At 38.4% G+C, this 22431-nt stretch overlaps 1 pseudogene; it reads left to right on the top strand.

Moving 5' to 3' along the window:
• The window catches only part of LOC149303035 (SMC5-SMC6 complex localization factor protein 1-like), a 42970-nt pseudogene that overhangs the window by 16463 nt on the left and 4076 nt on the right, over positions 1 to 22431 (top strand).

The raw sequence follows: 22431 nt of genomic DNA, 5'->3' as shown, positions 1-22431 counted from the left end.
TTACTAAATATAACTATCTTCTAATGGAACTCAAAACCATAATGCTTCCACCTGCGGAAACAAAGTGAGAGATTCCCTTTAACATTTGTAATAATTGTAGGTAAAATACCCCTGCTACGCAGCGTTAGACAAAGCGCAGGGAATGAAACGTATAACTAACGGCATCCAGCAGACTATCGTACTCAGTATGTAAATCAGCAAAACAAAAGATTAACACTGCTTGCTTTGGAGATTCTGCCAGGAGCTCATAAACACCTCACAGTAACATCAAAGGGCTCGCATGAACAAAACCCAAATATCAAAGGAATCAGCCCCCAAATAGGCTGCAACCCTTACATTCGCGCATAGTACACATCCGCGGCAAATAACAGGATTTCATGGGAACCTTCCGTGCGCGCAGAAACATTGATTATATACTTAGAATGGCTTTGAGGGGAGATAACAGATGTCGAGTCTCTAAATGAGCAAACATACAATGTTTTCTTGTCTACAGGAATATAAAGCATGCTTTTATGTAAAATATTTTCTAATTACTTATACAAGTGCATGTGCTTTCTGAGTTTATCTGTTTATTGCTCCATAAATGCCGCCATGGCATGTGCTTTCAGATAGATTAAAAATCACATTTTTATTTAAGCGCAGCCCAGTGTGGGGAATGTAACAATTTGTATCGCTTAGGTGCGATTAGCATAAAATCCTGTGTTTATGAGTGTTCTATCCTTGTGTTAAACTCTTGTAGGTAGCTGAGTTTCCGAATGTTATCGGCCTCCTCGGCAGGTTAGTCTAGAATCGCTCCGCTGGATCTGGAGGCAGTTACAGAATCTTCCGCCTGTCATTATTAGCTGTTAATTGTGACAATAGGCTATTCCTTTTAGTTCTGCTTCGGAGAAAATGACGCATTAAAGGGCGATCCTGCCATCATATGCGCTTTAACGCTTCCGATGTCTCGCTGTCCCCTTTGAATTATGGTTTACTTACAATTGGAAATGTTTTTTCCTATCTGACTGTCTCCCAGCACCTAGGCTTGGAGGAAATGTACTTCCAGAACACATCATGTTAATCATTAATTTTAGACAGGGTCTAACCGGGTCTAACACTTATTTATCCTTACCTAATCTTACAAAGACCTGAACCAATCACAAAAAATCCGCAACGTAACAATAGAGGAGAGATGACAAAGTGGGAAGGAATAATAAAATGGAATTAAGATGTATTTGCCCATGGTAAATGGGTTTGTTTATATCCTTAATTGCTTACTTAAATATCAATGTTTGCAACATTAAAATATCGAATTTGCATAAAATGTTCTGCTTTAAGGTAAATGCTCAGGCAGGCCCAGACTAGTAATTCATTCTGCTTTTAACCCATGGAGGTAAAATGACCTCTCCGTTACTTCTGGCTGACTCTCCATATAGAGAGGACCAAACTTAGCTTGAATAGGTGTTCTTTATTGTGCTTCTAAACTCCAGGCCGTGTTGATGAAAGAAGCCCTGCCGTCGAGCATTATTAACATACCTGGTGGAATCAAATCATAAAGTTTAGTTTTCTTAGCTACTTCCTAATTTTTCCCTTCTTTATTTTTCACATTTTCGTTCAGAATTCATCTCCTTAACCCCTTGATGACAATTGCCGGTCCGGGCACGTCACCGAAAATCGTGACGATTATGACAATTGACGTGCCAGGACCGGCACGTCTTTAAACGGGTGAAAAAATCGATCCGTGATCGATTTTTTCACTCAAACGGTGTTGCTCTAATGCCTCGACATCGAGGCATTGAGCAACACCAAAAAAAACATTCCCGGCCCCCCCCCGATCGCTCCTAGGAGCAAATAAAAAAACATGTTTGAAAGACTGCACGTCTTTCAAACATGGCGGCGCCCGCCGCCGAAAAAACGGGTTTAGGAAGCGATCGCGAGTCGCTTCCTTTGCTTAGCTGGTGTTGCTAAGATGCCTCAGTATCGAGGCATCTTTGCAACACCTGTTTAGCAAAGGAAGCGACTCGCGATCGCTTCCTAAATGCTCAACTTACCTTCCCGGTGCCGGCGTCTTCGAAACACATGCGGTGTTTCAAGATGGCGGCGCCCATCAAGCCGGGGGCGGAGCCTGCTGTCATCATCGGGGGGGTGTTGCTGGATGTCATGGACATCCAGTGAATAACACCCCTAGTGGTCAGATCACTCATAAGAGTGATCATGATTTGATAAATCAAAGGCAATGTTTTCTAAACATTGCCTTTGATCAGTATTGGATCTGCCTCCCTCCTTCACTTGCTTCTAGTGAGGGAGAGAGACAGATCAGTGTGTTTTTAGGTATTCTCAATAATATATATATATATTGATCCAAAGGCTCTTATAAGAGCCACCCATTTAATATTAACCCCTTCATTGCCATTGATCACTGCATAAACAGTGATCTTGCATAGTGGCAATTGTTTTTGGGGTTCTTTTTTTTACTTTTTTTTTAGGGTTTTTTAAAAAAATTTTATTAGAGCCATTAACCCTTTCCTTCCCCACTATTTTTGCTGCAATTGTTGCCATGCAGCGGTATACGGCTGAGGAGGCATGTTCCAAATTTGGCCCTTTTGCCCCCAAACAATCTGACAAACCCATGCATGTGGGGTATCAATGTACTCAGGAGATGTTGCTGAACACATATCGGGGTGTTGTGTGACAGCAACAACATACCAGGAGCTGTAATTTTACACCTGAAGTACAAAGTATGTTTAAAAAACAGCAAAAACAATTACTATCACAAACTTTGACAAGGGTTGGTGGTAGGATTAGTGCATGGAAAGGGTTAAACTATCAGCATCTAAAATACCCTGGGGTGTCTAGTTTTCAAAAATATATGGTTTGGTGGGGTAAATTTAATTTGCTGGCTTCAAAGATGCCCCAAATACCACATGGAGACAGAATTACCAGATTCAGAGAAAAATGGTTTTGAAATAGCAAAACGCTACTTGTACTTATTGCCCCATAACGTGTAGAAGAAAGCAAAAAAACATAAAAACATTGGGTATTTCTAAACTCGGGACAAATAGTAGAATCTATTTAGCAGGTTTTTTCAGTAGTTTTTTATGATGAATAAAAGATTTTTCAAATAAAAGTGAGAATTTTTTTTTTTTTTCAATTTTTCGTCATATTTTATTATTTTTATTATAGAAAATTACATCATATATAAAAAATTATGGTGTCTGAAGAAAGCCCTTCTTGTCTTGAAAAAAACAATATATAACTTGTGTGGGTTTAGTAAATGGGTTAAGAGAAAATTACAGCTAAACACAAACACCGCAGAAACGATAAAACAGCCATTGTCACGAAGGGTACAAAAAATAGAATCAGCCTTTGTCACGAAGGGGTTAAAAAGGAAAACACGCTGTATGTTTCTGTATATCTCATTAACTGTTTAACTCCATAGCGAGGACCCAGCAAAATGTGTTTGCTGCAAGCAAAAATGTCTCTTGCTTTTTTAAACAATTCCATTATAGTGTTTAAATCTCCAAATACGGGGGTCAGTTGTGAATAGTATTAATATAAATACTTTGATAGAAAAACATGTTTATTGCTGGAAGCAAATGACTGAAAACCAGAAAGTAACCAGTGAATGTATGAAAAGGGAACTCCCGCCATAGACTTTCTTTAATAACTTTATATTTATGACGTGCAACCTCTGGAACAACTCTATAATGGGTTTTCAAGTAGGCAAACCCACCAAGTTCTTACTATGCTGCCTTGTGGCTAACAATAGAATGTCTCTGTTTTAAATAACCAGAGGGACCATCTGATGATTAAAGCTTGATGTGAAAGGGCTCTTTGCTTTCATAAACAGGACTTCATTAGCATTGCCATAAACCGTCAGCTCAGCGTGGTGTTGGGATGTAACCAGAAATATCACGACTGCTTAAAATGGACATTTTGTAGATAAATATAATTATTGTAGATCTTTGCAGTCAGTGAATTACTGCATACAGCACAGTATTTTAAATGCAAAGATCGTTTATTTTTTCATGAGGCTCCCCTTTAAGTTTATTCTCTTATGAAATATCTTCAAAATATTGGTTTAATTGACCGCCTGTCAAATAAGAGCAGCTCCTTTTAAGCAATCTTTTGAGACATCGTCCTTACCTTTTCTACATTAGAGTCCAGCCCGGCATTGATCATTCATACTTTATTGTGGCGAAGGGATTAGGCATTGGAAGATAACCGGGTATAGTTAGTGTTTTTTAAGCTCTTGAAAGCCTGCAAAAAGCAATTTTGCTGATAAGCGGAGACTTGCAAAGAGTTCTGGCCCTGGCTGACCTCTGGATGAGATGGTTAAGTGCATGCTTTTTATTGTCATAGAGTGATTCTTCAGCAACATTAAACTTTATAGTTTATTACCAAAATTAATTTATACAATTCCACATATTCTCTAGTACTCTTCTATTCTTAGTTATTTACATCTTCGTATCATGGCAACCCTTACCATCATTACAACATCACATGTTTAGTTATATATTTATATATATATATATATATTGGGGGCCCTCCTGTCTTGCCGGCCAGCCTTACGGCTAGACCTCTCCGTGACTCCGGCATTAGTTAGTCTCTAAAGCTGCCAATCTTGCTCTGTCCATGGATTTTAGTCGTGCACGAACAGCAGTAAATTGAAATCTTTTCTCAATATTTTTACCAAATATGCACCATTCAGGGGATTTTTAGTCTTGTAAAGCTGCATAATTCCCCTTAATTTTAAACCCAACAAATATATGGCTGGCAATGCCGATGTCTGAGTTCGAGCGCTGTCTGCTCCTGACAGATTTATTGGAGATGAACTTGCAAATGTACGGCATAATTAAGTACAAAGAAGCGGTTGTATGCATAGACAAGAACTAAGATTTAAATTATATGGAAGCTAAATGCTGCAACTTGTCGGGGGAAATAATGGTGTTATGTCTGTAAATGCGATCCTATACTGACAACAGCAGAATGCACTCCAGCAAAAAATAAAATACTAATGATAGAAAACAAAAGGCGATAATTCAGTTGGATGTCAAGCCTTAGGAGTCTTTTGAGAGCCTTAGACAATTGCCACGTGATCAGCAAAATTATACACACAGTATATTATGCAGATATCGGAAAAACTACTTTAAAACTTTCAGCTTGTATGTAGATATCGAAATAGAATGAGCGGAAACAACAAACCACGGGGTGTTTTAAATATAAAAGATTCCACTTGGATGAAAAACACAACAAAATGTGTTATTCATACATAAGCCTTAGAATAAACATAAGCTTCAAAGCTACAATACAGCATTTCATAGAGAAGATGTAAATATTTAAGAGCCTGGTTTTCTTATAGCTATGTTAAATATTTACTGTTCCTTTAACTGACCTCCCCCCCCACCACAAAAAAAAAAAAACAATTTAAAAAAGAAGTGCAATTTAATTCTTCTTGCTTTAGGTGAAAAACGCTTGGGAAATTGGCAGAGTGACTTTGAATAGGATTGAGGGACTTCTAGAGATTCAGTTCTTCCACGAGGCGATCATGGAACTCCATCAGCTCTTTCCCTCTCTCCCACCTTTAAGTTTGTGTCGGTCCCTTCTTCGACATGTTCTCCTGGTAAAATCCCATGAATTCCTTAATTTTATGTCTTTTATATTTATATACATATAAGCCTGCTTATGTATCTGTATGTACAGCTATATATATCCATATTTAGTGTATGTGATGTAAAGCTTACATCTCCCCTTCATCTCTCACGTATTTGGGTTTACTTATCAAATTGAACATTTGCAGATGAGTTAAACATAATGTTTGGTTTTTCAATATCAAAATACTTCCTATACCGGACCTTGTTCTCTTTTTGTTTTTCATCTAAAGTTCGCCAACTATTGGTAGTATCTGGTTATGAGAAGTATTGGGACATTTATAAATAATCTGTATCACGTTATCTTATTTTATATATTTGCTTGTATTTTAATGTTTCATATTTACCTATTATAATTTTAAATAAGTCAATATAGTTAATATAGTCACCCATATTTTATTTTGAACAAAACTATCGCATCATCATGTCTTTTGGTCCCGTGTTTGTAGCTGACGCTGCATGAATTGCAAATACCCACATCCGATGAAATTGGCTAGTCATTGGACCGGTCTATTTCCAATATTTGCTGATCTTGAACTTGTATCTATATCTTACCTTGATTATTATTATTATTTATTTTTTTTGTTAATATAATTTTCTTATCTTACTGATAGGGGAATGTAGACGTCAGTTGTTTTAGAAGATTATTTGACATTTTTTACAACTTACTGCTTTTCCATCCGCCGTGGGAGTCCCGATGTGTGATGCAGTATTACATCGATTTACTTCAGTGTCCTATATGTGAAGCGGGAACATGGGCGTTTGTGGAGTCCCTCGTGAGGTTTGTATGAAGACAGTGTAAGAAAAGCTAAATGGATTTCCAGATATTACCATTCTCGTTTGTGTAGCCAAGATCTGTTCTCCAGTTACTATATTTTATGTTCTCTTTTTTTTGTATTGTTCATTACCTTTGATCAAACAGTATACATTTAATTAAAGCAGGCATTGAAACTCGCAAAGCTAAGTGGCCAGCCTAAAATAAGGTTCTCACAGTTCATCAAACCCCTACTCTGTGTAGTAGGGGGGGATCATAGTTTAACAGTTGATTGTTTGTCATTCTAGGTGTTTTCTTAACGACACATTTTGTTTTTGCCATCAATCTGATGTGGAAATTGATTATCATAAGAGGCAAATGGTGGTCAGCTCTCTTCTGAAGTTTGTCGCCACTGTGTTGCAGGAAGAAGCAAAATGTCTAAGCGCAAAGTAAGATTTCCTTTTTTTTTATATATATATTAATTAAACTAATTCCCCTACGGAATCATCTCGGCGTGTAAGGCGAGGGTCAGACTGGAAAGCGCTGAGCTGGCCGTTCGTAAATCTAAAGTTAATGTAGGCAGGTAACATTTTCCATCACATCTACAACCCACAGTTGTTATTTTTTGTCTTTTTCTTTTTACATCAACTTCTTATATGAGCTATATGATGTACACCGGATGGTATCATCTTTTAGAGACTTTGAAATGAGGTGCATTCATTGTTTCGTGTAAAAATAAAATATGCACATCTTACCTTTATGTCTGCTGTTTATTGAACAAAAAAACGGAACCTTTAGGCTTCTTTGTGTGAAATGCAACCTGGTTACACGCAGACTAACCTGTACATGAAAGGGTTTGACGTTCAGCCTTTTTGTTTCTTCTTCTTACAGACTTTGTCAATGTCCAGAACTTCCACACAGAATTTTGCCCCTATCTTTTACTGTTCACGTATTTTGGTCTGAATTTAAGACTCTGAAACTTTTAACAAAGCAAATGACTTCTTTGACAGATTTGGTATTGAGATGCCACAAAGAAATAAGTCATTCTGATAAGGTAAAGTAGCATTATCTTAAGTAAATTTGTTTTGTGTGTTACCCATATATCATTTTTTTCTGCAGTGTTCTGTTATGTAATTATGTGATTATGATTTGTATGATGTTCTTTCTAGATAGAAAACTATTATTGGCTTATGCTAATTGGATAATTTCTAATGAACAAATCAGGGTTATATAACACAGGGAAAGAAAAGCAAGCAACATATTTGGTAATGTTACAAACAGCAACGAGGGGCAGGAAGATGGCCATCGACCAGAGGAGATTAGATCAGAGGTCCCAATTTGTATTTCATTAACTCGGAAATTGTTTGTAACATCCGTTACTGTTAAATGCTGTTGTCCAAGCAGGACTTGTGCCAAAATATGAGCAGATTAAGAAGCTGCTTAGGGCCAACACCAATCCAAGGGGACCTTGGCCGATTAAAGTGGAGAGACCTATAGAAGTTTGCCACGCATTGTAAATAAATGTACATTAATGTGCTCGACCCCAAGTGTGAAGAACCATCCTGTATGCGATCCCCATGTTTTACCCGTTTCTTTATTTCACAGAAAAAATTTCTGTTTAATATGCTAATGTTCATTCCTAATGTGTTGTTATTAGTTTGTATTCCAAGAAGTAAGATATCACTTGAATATGATGCTCGGTGCTGCTGTGGAATATTGGATTCTTCTTGGCTTTTATCTCAACAAACATTTTGTCAACCAAGTGGCCAATGACCTAGCTTATTACATCTTTGTCTCATGTGAAGGTATGTCTATTTTTTGTTTAATTTTAATGATGTGTGGCATATATATTTATAAGGTATATGGTTTTATGCTATATTAAACAATACGTTATATATATAATATCTGTATTGGGATTTAAATTGCACATAACTATTACAAAATAAGGAAAAGTAATGTAATAAAAATAACTGAGATTGGTGTAAGTCATTCAATTAATAAGAATATTAGAAACAGAATGTAAAATACTAAGTTTAGTAAGGACAAGGATGAATAATGCAGGTGGAAGGTTGTTCTGCACCGGAAAAAAAGCATAAACTTATACCAGGAGTGGGAAAACAGGCATACATGGTCCATTCTTCCACTCCACCATGGCTCCCTTTCTTTATATGTGCTGTCTCTGGCATCCATCATGGGGTTGTTACAGTTCCCAGATCTGCCCATCTGTTCATATGTCAGGTGCTAAGCCACTGCACCAACGGGGGCAATAAAGCCTGCAATTATTGTAATGCTGCCTTGCACCTAAACCAGATCCCTGAAGTTCTCACCAATGCTTTGGTGCCAAAGATTCTGTCTATAGCATACTCCATTACTTAGGTGTCTCCTAGTCCATCGCTGTCATGTTAATTATCCCTGTGGAGAGCACACTGTCAGCCCATAGATCATGTCCATGTTATATCCCAGTGCAGCTTTGCCCAGGACACAGGGTATCTGTAACCAGTTGAAGTTGTTCATGGGCAATGTCCTATAGTCAGGTTTCCAAAGGACTTTGTTAGGATCTGTCATTTGTTTGATGTTTAGATATATCAGTAGATAGGAATGATGCTTTGTTAACCCTTCCACAGAATAGCTATTACATAATAGTAACATTGGAGATATGAAAACCACTAAAGATTTATGTGCAAGCATTTAGCATATTTCTACTTTGAATACTGACAGTTTAGTTTTTTTTCTCCTTCACAGATTTTTCAGTCAAAGAGAAAGAAAAGTTAATCTACTCAATACAATCTCCTTGGCTTCAAATATTAGTTGCAGAATTGGTCTTTAAAAACCTTTGTATAAAAAGTGGCGTTAACCTTTCTCCAGAACCCTTGTCTTTGGGAAAATTGGTAAGCACAATTTAAAAATGTATATTTCCCATTAATAGCGCTGAGCCGCTGCTTAGCTGAAGTGGGTAATTATTATTCATTTTCAAACTCGGATGTATACAGTCATGGTTTTCATTAAAGTGGATCTTAAAACCATGTTTTCACTACAGCACTGAATACCTCTTATCAAAAAAACAGGATTTTGAATATGGGCGTAAGAACTAAGATCAGAGGTTACCTAGAATTGGACAACTCTTTTTTAAATGCTTGCTGACCTTAGGTCGTACTAATATGTCCTATAAAACAGGCCCAAGATGACCAAGGAGGAAATGGTGCATCCAATGGTTTTTACACTGGTGGGGAAGATCAGGCTGTGATTCAACAGCCCGGGCTCTCCCCTGTCCGCAGGAGCTAATATCCCTAGCTATCTGCTGATCGATCCTGTGAAAAAAACGACGGTTGGGCATTCTCTGCCGGCAATGTCAATCCTGACACCACTGGAAACAACATTGGAAAATAAAAAGTATGAATGCGTAAATAAAAATGTAAGCAAGGCCCAGCTGGGTCTTCACATGTTTTTTCTCATTATCTTATTAGCCGGGGAGCTGATAGAACGATTTAATGTAAAGTATATGTGTTCGTTGCATGCGTATATTGTATATTCCCAGAGGTTTGAAACTTATTAATATAATGTCAGCAAAGCATGCAGCATCGTATGCATGGGTTCTCTGGATCCTTCTCCTCGACATGCATTAGGTGGTGGCCATTATGTAACGGTGATCTATTATACGACTGGGATGCAAATAACACAGAAGCGTCTGACTCTGCTTTCATAACCCAGAGAGTTGTAAAGATCTGTGTATATCTATATGTTTGATGTGGGGTGAAGTGGGGGTAGTATGTTTATCTTGTTATTTGTGTTTTACTTGTAAATGGAAGGCAAAGGTATTTAAAGAGATACAGCCCGAATAGGATGCCGGAACAGCCGGTGTGCATTATTTGAGCAGAGTAAAGGTTGCACATCTCTATTTTATGCCCTCCCAGTATATCTGGACATAGCAAAATGGCAGCTCTCGCATAGAGTGCCTTGGAAAAACTAACAAAGATAATGGGTTTTATCAATCCTGAAATGTAATAAATATTACACTTGTGCATTCGGATTTGTATGAATTGCGGTTTTAATGAAATTTTCCAATTTTGGCAATTCGTACAACTCCCTGAGAATGAGGAGGGACCCCCATTGTACCTTGACAATGGGACATGACCTCCCGGGGAACTTCCGTAAAATGATGGAGATTCCAGTCACACTCTCTCTCCATTGGATGAACGGGGAGAGGGTGTGCCCAGAAGGAAGTTCAATGTGTGGTTACCTCGCAAAAAAGGGCAGATCCTCTGGGCACACCCTCTCCCTCGTTCCTCCAATCGGGAGATACGTCCTTTTGTGGAAGTTAACCATGAGGTCACTTCAGGCAAAAGGGCAGAGACTTCTACCTGGGCACACCCTCTCTCCCATTCCTCCAGTAGTTGGAGAAAGTGTGCCCTAAAGCTCTGCCGTTTTGTTCACGAGAGGTCATGTGCACAGGGAAGCGAACGAAGACTGAAGAACAAGAAGATCAGGAAAAAGCAAGAGAAGAAGGGGAGCTGCACAAAAGGAAAGGGTAAAATGGAAGCTGTTTACGGAGAAGGTAGGGAGACATCAGTGAGAGCGTGAATCAAGAGGATTTCATAGAAAACAAATGGGCAGGAATCAGAATTTGTTGTCTGAAAACAAATGGGCCCAAAAGGAAACAAAAAACTGTATTCCATGTATAGTGTGAGAATTGGTATTGAAGATAATTTCCTCTTTTAAATGAATCCTGTAATATATACTGCCCTCCCACCTGGTGTATTTTATTCCAATGTCTTGCTACTATGAGTTATCTGTGTCACTGTTCCACATCAGCTAACCCTTTTCTGATGGGTTATTGGTGTTTTACCTACTTGTTGTAATTGAATACCAGCTGCAGTTTCTGCTCAAATGTTGTATGTCTCCACGCTACTTAAAACTGCTTTACTCCGAGAGCTGGATTGTAGATCCTGCAATAATTGGATCATTAACCTGGTAACATGTCCATTTTCATTAGTACCCCTTCAGATGGACTTGAGCTCGGAGAGTCGGCTATGCTTTTCTGCCAGAAACATTGAAATTTACATGAGACCGTTGTTGCTATGTCTTATAAATAGTAGTTATTTTAAGGGGCGTTGTCACCCTGTTACGAGTTCTGTTAATGAAATACAGCTTGACAAGAGATGTATGATGGAATTCTAGGGAGGTCCTGAGAATAGCTAATAGAATGAAACAAATTGATTAGCAAGCGGCGATGGAAATCAGCCATTATAAAATAACAGATTAGACTTTTAGATATCATTGTATATGGGACCCCTGGAAAAGCTGGAGAGAGCAGTATTCGTTGCTGTTATAATTTTGGTGTTATTGGCCTATATGAGATTACCCCTAAACCTTCAAGTAAGGTCATGGATTGTCTTGATTCATTTATGGAATAGACCTCCCTCTTGGTCTTCTGTCACTAAACTAGGTTGGTCATGGTGTACATGCTATGTTATGTTGTAGGTTTGACGGTATCTAATTATTTCTAATGACTTGAATATCATTTGTACAGTTTGTTAATACTTGTTGTATAATTTCTTTTGTCTAACTCAGGCATGTCCAAACTTTTTTCGAAGAGTGCCAGATTTGATGATGTGAACATGTGCGAGGGCCGACCATTTTGCCTGACAGTCTTTGAACCATTAAAATTAAATGCAAATTAACTAATTTATGCAAAGTTTATTGAAAACGGCATACTTTTCATTTTGTGACTTGGATGACAAATCTAAACAGGTGTTAAATCATTCTGCCTTTAATATAAAAAAAAACCAGATCTATATTTGGGCAACTTATCTGTGGGGCCTTATCAGTCCGGAACGCGGCCCGCAAATTGGCCCTCGGGCCGGACATTGGACATGCCTGGTCTAGCTTATTAAATTGTGCAGTATGCATTTTCTTCTGGTACAAGTGGTAGTTTTTCCAGGCATTTGGTCTCTTAACCCTTTCAGTCCCCTATGGACGTACCGGTACGTCCACGAAACGCATCTCAAGAAGCCCTGATGGACGTACCGTTATGTCCTGACCTTCTTGCAGGGACACATCCCGCTTCATGGGAGATCAGCCTGGACTCCCCCCTGTTGGCAAAAGCAAGCATCGTCTGTAACAGCTGCCAGCGCGGGCACCGGAAAACTGTTAAATGCGCAATCATCCTTCTGAGTCGCATCACTGCTGACGCCATCCGGAAGTTCATCGGAGGACAGGGTATCCCCTGCAGGGTCTGTGTAGACCCTGCTGGGATATCAGATTGCTCCGATTGAGGCACTGGATTCATTCAGTGACTAATTACTGACCCATATTGTCTGCTTTACAGAAATATATACTTTTGGTTTATTTGTTTAAAATTAGAATTGCAATCCTATCATACCTAATGTAAGATTTCCACGGCTTTGTAAAGAATAATGTACACCTTATAGTAGTGCTGGGAAAGTATGGAAATTCTATATAAATAAGGTATTTCTGAAATCAGCACACCTGAATTGATGGAGGGGATTTTCAGTCACTTTACCTAATTTTGTGAGGATTCAGAGGGGGAAAATATATTAAAAAAAATAGTTTTTTTCTAATTTTCACTAGTTTTTACTAAATTTCTCATCCTACTTTGTCAACTAATTATCTAACTATGGTATCAAAAGAAAGCCCTTTCTCTCCTTGAAAACAACAACATATAGTTTACGTTTCACAGGAGCACTATTCACAGGAAAAGAGAATAATCGCTGAACCAACATAACGCAAAAATGGCAAAATTGCTCCGGGACTGAAGGAGTTTAACTAATAGCTTTTTGAGTTTATAATATTTATTGAAAGACACCCTTACAAGTAACTATATCGGTTCCCATCATCAGGGAAATGACTAATTGGTTGGCACTGCACAAAACAAGCCAAATTAGAAACGCATGTTTGTTACAAAAAACATAGAAACATGCAAATATTACTGTTAGAAGTAATAGTATAACTAATGACATAATGAACTCTTAAACTTATTTAGTTTGATTATGGTGGAAGGCATACAGAAAGTAGACGATTGCAGTGTACTTCTGTGCTTCTCATATTACACCGGTTTTATATAACCATGCAAATAGGTTGGTTTTCCGCTGATCAGGAGTAAGGGTCTTACAAAAGAGGTGAAAACAAGAGAGTGCGTAGTGTTACGGCTCTCCATGAACTTTGCACTGCTTCTTGGCCCAAAAAAATCTGATCATTTCTGACCCATGTTACTGGATTCCTTCAGTGGCTAATTACTGACCCATATTACTGGATTCATTCAGTGGCTAATTACTGACCCATATTACTGGATTCCTTCAGTGGCTAATTACTGACCTATATTACTGGATTCATTCAGTGGCTAATTACTGACCCATATTACTCGATTCATTCAGTGGCTAATTACTGACCCTTATTACTGGATTCACTCAGTGGCTAATTACCGACCCTTATTACTGGATTCATTCAGTGGCTAATTACTGACCCATAATACTGGATTCACTCAGTGGCTAATTACCGACCCTTATTACTGGATTCATTAAGTGGCTAATTACTGACCCATATTACTGGATTCATTCAGTGGCTAATTACCGACCCTTATTACTGGATTCATTCAGTGGCTAATTACTGACCCATATTACTGGATTCATTCACCGGCTAATTACTGACCCATATTACTGGACTCATTCACTGGCTAAATACTGACCCATATTACTGGACTCATTCACTGGCTAATTACTGACCCATATTACTGGATTCATTCACCAGCTAATTACTGACCCATATTACTGGACTCATTCACTGGCTAAATACTGACCCATATTACTGGATTCATTCACCGGCTAATTACTGACCCATATTACTGGATTCATTCACTGGCTAAATACTGACCCATATTACTGGATTCATTCCACAAATCACCCAAGAAGCGCAGTGTTGCAGCCATCACATATCTGGACGTGTTTTCTATTAGACAAACCTTGGTTGCTTCATGCCCCTTTGAAGATTACAATTTTTTTTTCTGTTTGGTTACTCTACCTTTATGTTAAATCAGCTAAATATTTCAATTGTAGAAGGCTGACTCAAAAACCTAAAAGACTTGTAAGAAAAATAATGCCGCGCACGGCCATAAAAATCTAACATTGAGCCAATGCGTAGCTTTGATGTCCTTATTAAAAAAGGAATAGAACCTAAAAATGGGTCAGTGGTCTTTTTGCAGAAATGAAAGGTGGCAGATGAATGCTTCAGGCTACCCGTTAGGTGGCCACACTCCCCGGAGAGTAGCCATGCGAGGCTTCCTAATATATTGTGCGAAACTCTTCAATAGCACCAGTGGCATAACATTTTAAGGTTCTGATTATAATAAAAATTGCTTTTTGCTTCTCGTTGTATTGCTTTTATATCATAGAACAATTTTATGGGGTGTGATGTCTGGTAATCAAGCCACTGTGTAATTTAAACAACTATTATAGAAAAACTAGCCTAACCCAGCATTTGCCTACAGATTTTTGCATACATCCCAGCATTATGGAGCGTGGGAGCATGTGGCACCGAGGAAGTGCGGAAGATCCAAAGAAAAGGGAAAATAGGGCATAGGTCCTGCCTGGAGTCTCAAAGGGCTTTACTGATGCTAAATGGTGAAAATCACAACCAAAGCGAAGTGCTGCTTGATCTCCCGTAAGTAATAGCAATAACATCAGCGTTTTCATGCTTTGGGGGACAGCCCTTGACCTGACACATGTCTTGAACTTTACGTGACCTTTTTTGTTGCTGGAAAATGGATCTGACTGTCAGAAAGCCTTTTGTGTGTTTAACCTACAATACACGCAAATGGTCTTCCACCAATTTACTCCTGAGCAGCCTAGAGGGCCATAAAGATTTGTTGAGAGTAATATGTAGAATTTTCTTAAAGCCCCAAAGGTTAAATGTTTTGGGTTTTTTTCAATTAATAAGAGTTTATGAAAGCAGAAAAGATGCACAATCAGTCAGTGTGGTTTCATTTTCAGTAATCATTAAGAATAAAAAAAGGTGTTAGGTATACAGTACGGTTCTTTAATCTGTGTCCACTACCATATGTCTCATACCGGCTACCTGTCATCTTTAGTACCCTATTCAGTGTTAATGGCTGTGCTGAAAATTGAGAGCATGCTCTTCCTAATAATGGCAATGGTAAAAACAATGGCATACTCGCTGCAGCAATAAAGAAACAATGACACTTCAGATATGATATTTATAGCACTATGTAATTCGCACAGTAGAGCTCTGTTTAATATAGTCTGTTAGCTTCTGTAACCTTACGTAATATTATTTGCAAGTACCTGACACAGAAACACCATTAATTAGGTTACAGGGATCATAAATGGAAATATCATCGTTACTTCTCTGAATGTCAACATATACAGTTTGTTCTCCCGTTACTATACAGTTTATGGAATATTTTGCATCAATGCTACTGAATCTTTTACCTAAATAACTTAAAAAAACCTTCATTTTTATTTGAACCCCCCCAAACAGAGGTAATATTGCAGTTTCCTTCCTTGTATGACATCTTAATTAGATTTGGATTTGTGTACAAAGTCAGGCAAACCCCATCAGCCCTAAAAGGTTGCTCCCTAATAGGACTTCCCCATATACCAGGAGGTCTATTGCATGTTTTTACACAGGTGGGCAAATAAGCATCACCCATTCTTGAAATAAGTGTCAATTTTACTTGATGTTTCCCTAATCCATACAGTATATATTATTATACTTTGGCAGATTTACAAGTAAGTTTGTATCATTAATCATGTTTTTCTGTTTATGTACCAACTACAGTAGCCAGAAAAAGTAAGTGACCCTTTATTTAAGTTACCATAGTGAACAAACACAATCTGTTTTAACAAATGACACAAAAAATAATTGTATTGTTCCTGTCCATATTGAATACGTCATTCAAAACATTCAGTGTGGGTTGGAAAAAGTATGGGAACTCCTAGGCTAATCACTTCAGGAGTCAGGAGTTAGCGAACCTAAAGTCCAATCAGTGAAACTGGGTTCAATGTGCGTTTTAGAGCTACTTTGACATTAAAAAACACTCAAACATTTACACTTTGCTATATGCCAAGAAGCATCTGTTGATGTTAACCATGCCCCACAAAAAAGAAATCTTGGAAGACCTACAAGTAATTGTTTATTTGCAAAAAGCTGGAAAGGGTTACAAAGTAATCTCAACGAGTTTACATATTCATAAGTCCACATAAACAAACTGTTTATAAATGGAGATGATTTAGTACTGTGGCTACTCTCCCTAGAAGTGGGCACCCAGCCAGGATGACTAAAGGTTTAAAGGAATGCGGTTAATATCTCTGTTCATGCATGGCGTCCATGGCAGGACACCACAAAGCAATCTGCTGCTCTCCAATTAAACATCGCTGTTTGCCAAAGAGCACCTTGACTCTCCACAACGCTACTGGGGAAATGTTTTGTGGATTGATGACACTAACGCTAAATTGTTTGGGAATACCACGCAGCACTACATATGGTGTAAAAAGGGCAGTGCGTACCAAAGGTGAAACATGGTGGCGGGAGCATCAGGAATAGAGCGGCTTTGAAGCGCATCGTGTTTGTCTATACTTAGATAAAGATCACTTAGATAAAGATCAGATCGCATTTTAAGAATGAATGCAGAAAATAATACAGAAGGAGTAATTCCAAAGGGTTTATTTACCTTTTCTTGCTATGTGTGTATAGAGATAATTTAACTAATCACACCAAACATTTTTGTTATGTTTGTAGTTTTAAGCATAGATATGTATAGTATCTATAGTATTTTCTGTCCCACAGAGAAAGGGATCGTTTAAGTGGTTCCTGTCTAACGTTGTTTAAATTCATGCTTTTACTTATGTATTCATTGCCAGGTGCTTTTCTATGCATAGGTAGAATAATGATGATCCTGTTTGCAACTCTCCAGATGTTTACATTAGTAGTTAATTAAGATATCCAGTGTTTCAGAGTTAAAAAGAAGTATATTACAGGGGTGTCATGACTTACAGGTGTATGTCTATTCAGCTGCAGAAAAATATGCCCAGGATAGGAAATACATGATTCTTCCCAGGATATACAAAACCTCTCATAACCCTTCCTGACCCCGCATTAATACCAGCTCAGTCATGTCTGCAGGTGTGTTTCTTAAGTAGATGTGAGAACGGAATATCGTGAAACTTTCCACAAGTTTTTCTGATAATTTGTTGGCCCTGACCTATTATGTAAAGCAAGGTTTGTATGTGGCCAGTCCTTTAAATGTACATTCTTTTATATAATCTCAACAAAGTGTTCCTGTACCCTAGAATTATATATTTATTCTGCATGCATATTAGACCAATTATCCATTTCTTTTTTTCAGTTTCTTCACTTTTATCAACACGTTTGAGAGTGAGCATCTGCAAGACAATGTCTTTTATTTTGCATTTAAATAATAAAATACTTTTTTTCACAATTTTATAAGCCCAGAAACAAAAGCTATATTTTATACCCAAGCTGTATAGCACAAAACATTCCACCAGTTTACTCACAACAATTGTTCCATGCATATTGTTGCCAATTGTGTTTTTTTGCCTGCCTTTTTGACATCATACCACAGCATCAAAACTGGATTCATGTCAGGACTTTGACTAGGCCATCACAAAACCTTCATTTGAGCAATTCAGTGGTGGACTTGTCTGTGCGCTTCGGCTCATTGTGCTTCAGGATCATGGTAGACAACAGAATTCATGGTTCCATCAAATATGTGAGGTCACTCATGCCCTAAAGCAGCCCCAGACCATCACACTACCAACAACACACTTATTGTGGAATCAGCTTTACCCCTGATGTCACGGGATCCATGTCTTCCAGAAAGTTCTACTTTTCACTCATCAGTCCACAGAATATTATCCCAAAAGTCTTGGGGGTCATCAAGGTGTTTTTTTTTTTTTTGGGGCAATTGAGACGAGCCTTTGTGTTATTTCTGTCACTAGTGGTTTTCACCATTCAACTCATTCCACGGATGCTATTTTTACACAGTCTCTTTCCTACAATGGAATCATGAACACTGACCTTAATTGAGGCAAGCGTGACCTCCAGTTATTTTACGTATTAGTCTGGGCTCTTTTGTCACCTCCTGGATAAGTTGTCTGGATAAGATGAGCTCTTGGAGGAATTTTGGTAGCCAGCCACTCCTGGGAAGGTTCACAACTGTTCCACATTTTCTCCATTTGTACAAACCGGCTCTCAATGTGGTTCTCTAGAGTCCCAGAGCCTTAGAAATAGCTTTGTAACCCTTTTCAAACTGATGTCAATGACTTTGTTTCTCATCTAGTCTTGAATTCCTCTAGAAACCCTTTGGTCTACTTCACTTTGCAAGACAGGTTCTATTTAATTGATATTTACATTCAACAGGACTGGCACTAATCATGAATGGGTATGTCTAGTGAAATTAAAGTTTGTTTCAGGGGCCAATTACTTTTTCACATCAGGCTAGGTAGGGTTGGATAGCTTTTTTCCTTGTATACATGAAATCATAATTTAAAAAAAAAAATTTTTATTTACTCGGGTTACCTTTCTCTAATATTAAAATTAGTTTAATGATCTGAACCATTAAAGTGTGGCAAATATGCAAAACAAATAGAAGACATTAGGCAAATACTTTTCCACAGCCAAGTAATCCTCGCGCTCCTTCATCAGTATTTTCAATCAGTCGTCACTGCCTTCGTTGCTGCAAGTGCTTGAAATTTTAGAAAAGCTGCTAAAACTGTAGATTGGAGATAACATCTACTGTGATAGTGCTTACTCTTATCAGAACAGTGGTTTAATTTGTGCTTTTTGATATTATGCTGTCATAATTTTACACATTTTGCTCTTTGTAGATGATTTTGTTTTCTGAATCTGTATTTCTGGGCACTTTTGGTTTCTCACGTTTTATTATAACTGATGTATGTTTTTGTTTAACAGATTGTATCCAAAACTAAGAAGGAAAACAGAAGCAAGATCTGATTGCGTGAAGGAAAATATACCCACTGCAGTGTCGGGGCTACCACACAACTATCATAACACTAAAGGTACAAGTCGAGTTTACATTAACATCACGGGCAGCGCAGAGAAATAGAGAGCGCTCGTCCGCCTAAACATTGTCTAATTGGCAAAAACATCTGTTTAATTTAAATGTGTTCACTCTTTTTTTTTTCATTGATCTCAGTGAAGATGATCTGCATCGGGGATCAGCTTTGGGCTGTATATGTAGTTCACAAATCAAAGCCACAGAAAGACATATATGTTATACCTGTCCGTATGATATAGATTATAAAGCTTGGAGACCGTCATGATAGGCTTTTTAAATGACAGCAAACATTCATCTTTAAAGAGGAACCCCAGTAATGGTAATCATACGGTCTCTTTGGCTGCGAGAGTTAAGAGAAAAGACCATGTGACCTCATATTTATTTGAAATGCGTGGATGACGACAATCCCACTCACCTCTACTAGATTCTGCCACCTATCCGTTTCAGACTTGATGCATATTACTACGTTTCCGATTGTGTAGCATATGGGCAGTTTTGTTGCAGGCATTGAGCCCAAAGCGCATCATTCTTCTGGCTCATTCTAAACAAAATTTTAGTATTTTAGTGTGAAATATTGTGCCTGTAATTCACTCAAGTCCCATGTACTGCTGTACACAAATCATAGGCTATACCTGGCACTACATGGCTATAAATCATTTAAAGTGGGTTTACTCATACATAAGATGTAGATACATCATCGGTATGATATCTTTTGAAGGGTCTTCTTTTGTTGTTAACCTGTTTTTTCACATATATTAAAGGGCAGGGCAAGCTTCTCATAAATAATTTGTTTGCTCAATGCAGAACAAGACAAAAGAACATTCAAAGAATTGCTAAGAGAAAGTGGCTGTACATAAACCGATTACACAGTTTTCAGTTATTAATCATGGTCCTAGAATAGTTAAGATACAGTCCGAATTCTGATTAGACCGAAGAGTAACCATATGGACAGGTAGACCAACTTTTAATCTAGTGTAAGGTGGAAATAAGCATAAAAGTGGTTTAATTGGTAAACAGCATATATTGTTGGTTAGCAGAATTGTTTTCAGCTGCAGTTTTAAACACGCATTTGGTATTTTTCTTCTTCAAAGTCTCAGTCGCCAATTATTTGGCAGACAAAGTTTATATATCTTACGCCTCTATGCTTATACAAAGTACCTCCGTATGCCACACTTTTATGACAGTAATGTAGGTTACATGGGCTATTCTTCACGCAGTGAGCACTTTCCTGAAATCAGCCGGTTACTGCGCGGCAATGAACCGCCAGGCTGGGAGAAAAAGACGTTAATATCTCAATCATGGCTGCTCCCCGGCCCTTTCTGCGCTAGAAATGTCAAGTTTATGAGACCCTAATATCTTAACAAACACTGTGCTCGATATTCCGACTTCGCTCACGCGGGCGTTTCAGAAGGTGTCACCTTTTTCTATTATAGTCGGCGCATGTATCTGCAGTCCGGGCAGCTTCCTGAGAATCCGCAAACCATCTGCTAAAGGATTTCAAATTGAGAATGATCCTGTGCTGTGCGGAGGCGCTCGTGCTTGGCCGGGAACATTCATTTGAATTAAGCTATAAATGCCGTGTAAAAGGCCGGCTCGTGTAATGGAGGTTCATGAATAATTTTAAGGGAGGGCAACTGCATACTTTAAACTTTTATTGCTTTAAAACTGAGTGTTTTTGGAGTTCACTGTTCATTTCAGGCTTTTATTGTATGTCACAGAAGCTTTAAAACCTTGACAGTGAAAAGGAGGGGAACGCTTTTACTGGCAAACCTTGGGAACCTCATTGCTAAATGCCTGCTAGACCAAATGATCTCTACTGCCTTTTTTAAATTATTATTCTTTCCCCTGAACAGGAGTCGCTTTTTTTTTTTTTTTTTTTTTTTCCCTGGCAAGCATCCTTGTATCTTAGTTTTATGGGCTTTTAAAAATTTGTTGCCACTACATTGTAAATCTTTATAAGCCTAATTTTTAAATTCATTTTTGCTAGGAGAGACGGCCCTCCATACAGCTTGCAGAAACAACAAAGTAAAGAAATTAATCATGCTGCTCAGCATACCTGGCACAGACATTAACGTAAAAGGTGAGCTCTTTACATTGCTGCTTTTTCACCCGTTGGAGTTTATAAACTCTCTGCCGCAAGAGTTAATGTTGTAGCCGCTGCCCGTGAGAATTCGAATTATGATCTGTAAAAGTACGACTGTTATTAGTAGAATGTTCGTATCACACGATGTGAATGTGCGTACCATGTATAACCGTCCTATGCGAATGTACGTACCATGTTTAACCATTCTATGCGATGTGTACAGCGTACCATGTATAACCGTCCCATGAGTTGTGCACAGCGTACCAGGTGTAACCATCCTATGCGAATGTGCGTACCGTACCATGTGTAACCATCCTATGCGAATGTGCGTACCGTGTATAACCGTCCTGTGCGACGTGTACAGCGTACCGTGTATAACCGTCCTATGTGATGTGTACAGCGTACCATGTATAACCGTCCTATGTGAAAGCGCGTACCATGTATAACCGTCCTATGTGAATGCGCGTACCATGTATAACCGTCCTATGTGATGTGTACAGCGTACCGTGTATAACCGTCCTATGTGAATGTGCGTACCATGTATAACCGTCCTATGTGATGTGTACAGCGTACCATGTATAACCGTCCTATGTGAATGTGCGTACCATGTATAACCGTCCTATGTGAATGTGCGTACCATGTATAACCGTCCTATGTGAATGTGCGTACCGTGTATAACCGTCCTGTGCGACGTGTACAGCGTACCGTGTATAACTGTCCTACGCGATGTGTACAGCGTACCATGTATAACCGTCCTATGTGATGTGTACAGCGTACCATGTATAACCGTCCTATGTGAAAGCGCGTACCATGTATAACCGTCCTATGTGAATGCGCGTACCATGTATAACCGTCCTATGTGATGTGTACAGCGTACCGTGTATAACCGTCCTAT

The sequence above is a fragment of the Sceloporus occidentalis genome, unplaced genomic scaffold, assembly GCF_023333645.1.
Source record: "Sceloporus occidentalis isolate IW3139 unplaced genomic scaffold, rSceOcc1.0.p SCAF_16, whole genome shotgun sequence".
Classification (NCBI taxonomy): Eukaryota; Metazoa; Chordata; class Lepidosauria; order Squamata; family Phrynosomatidae; genus Sceloporus; species Sceloporus occidentalis.
Note: the sequence above shows the minus strand (reverse complement) of the source record. Positions and strands in the feature narration are given on the sequence as shown.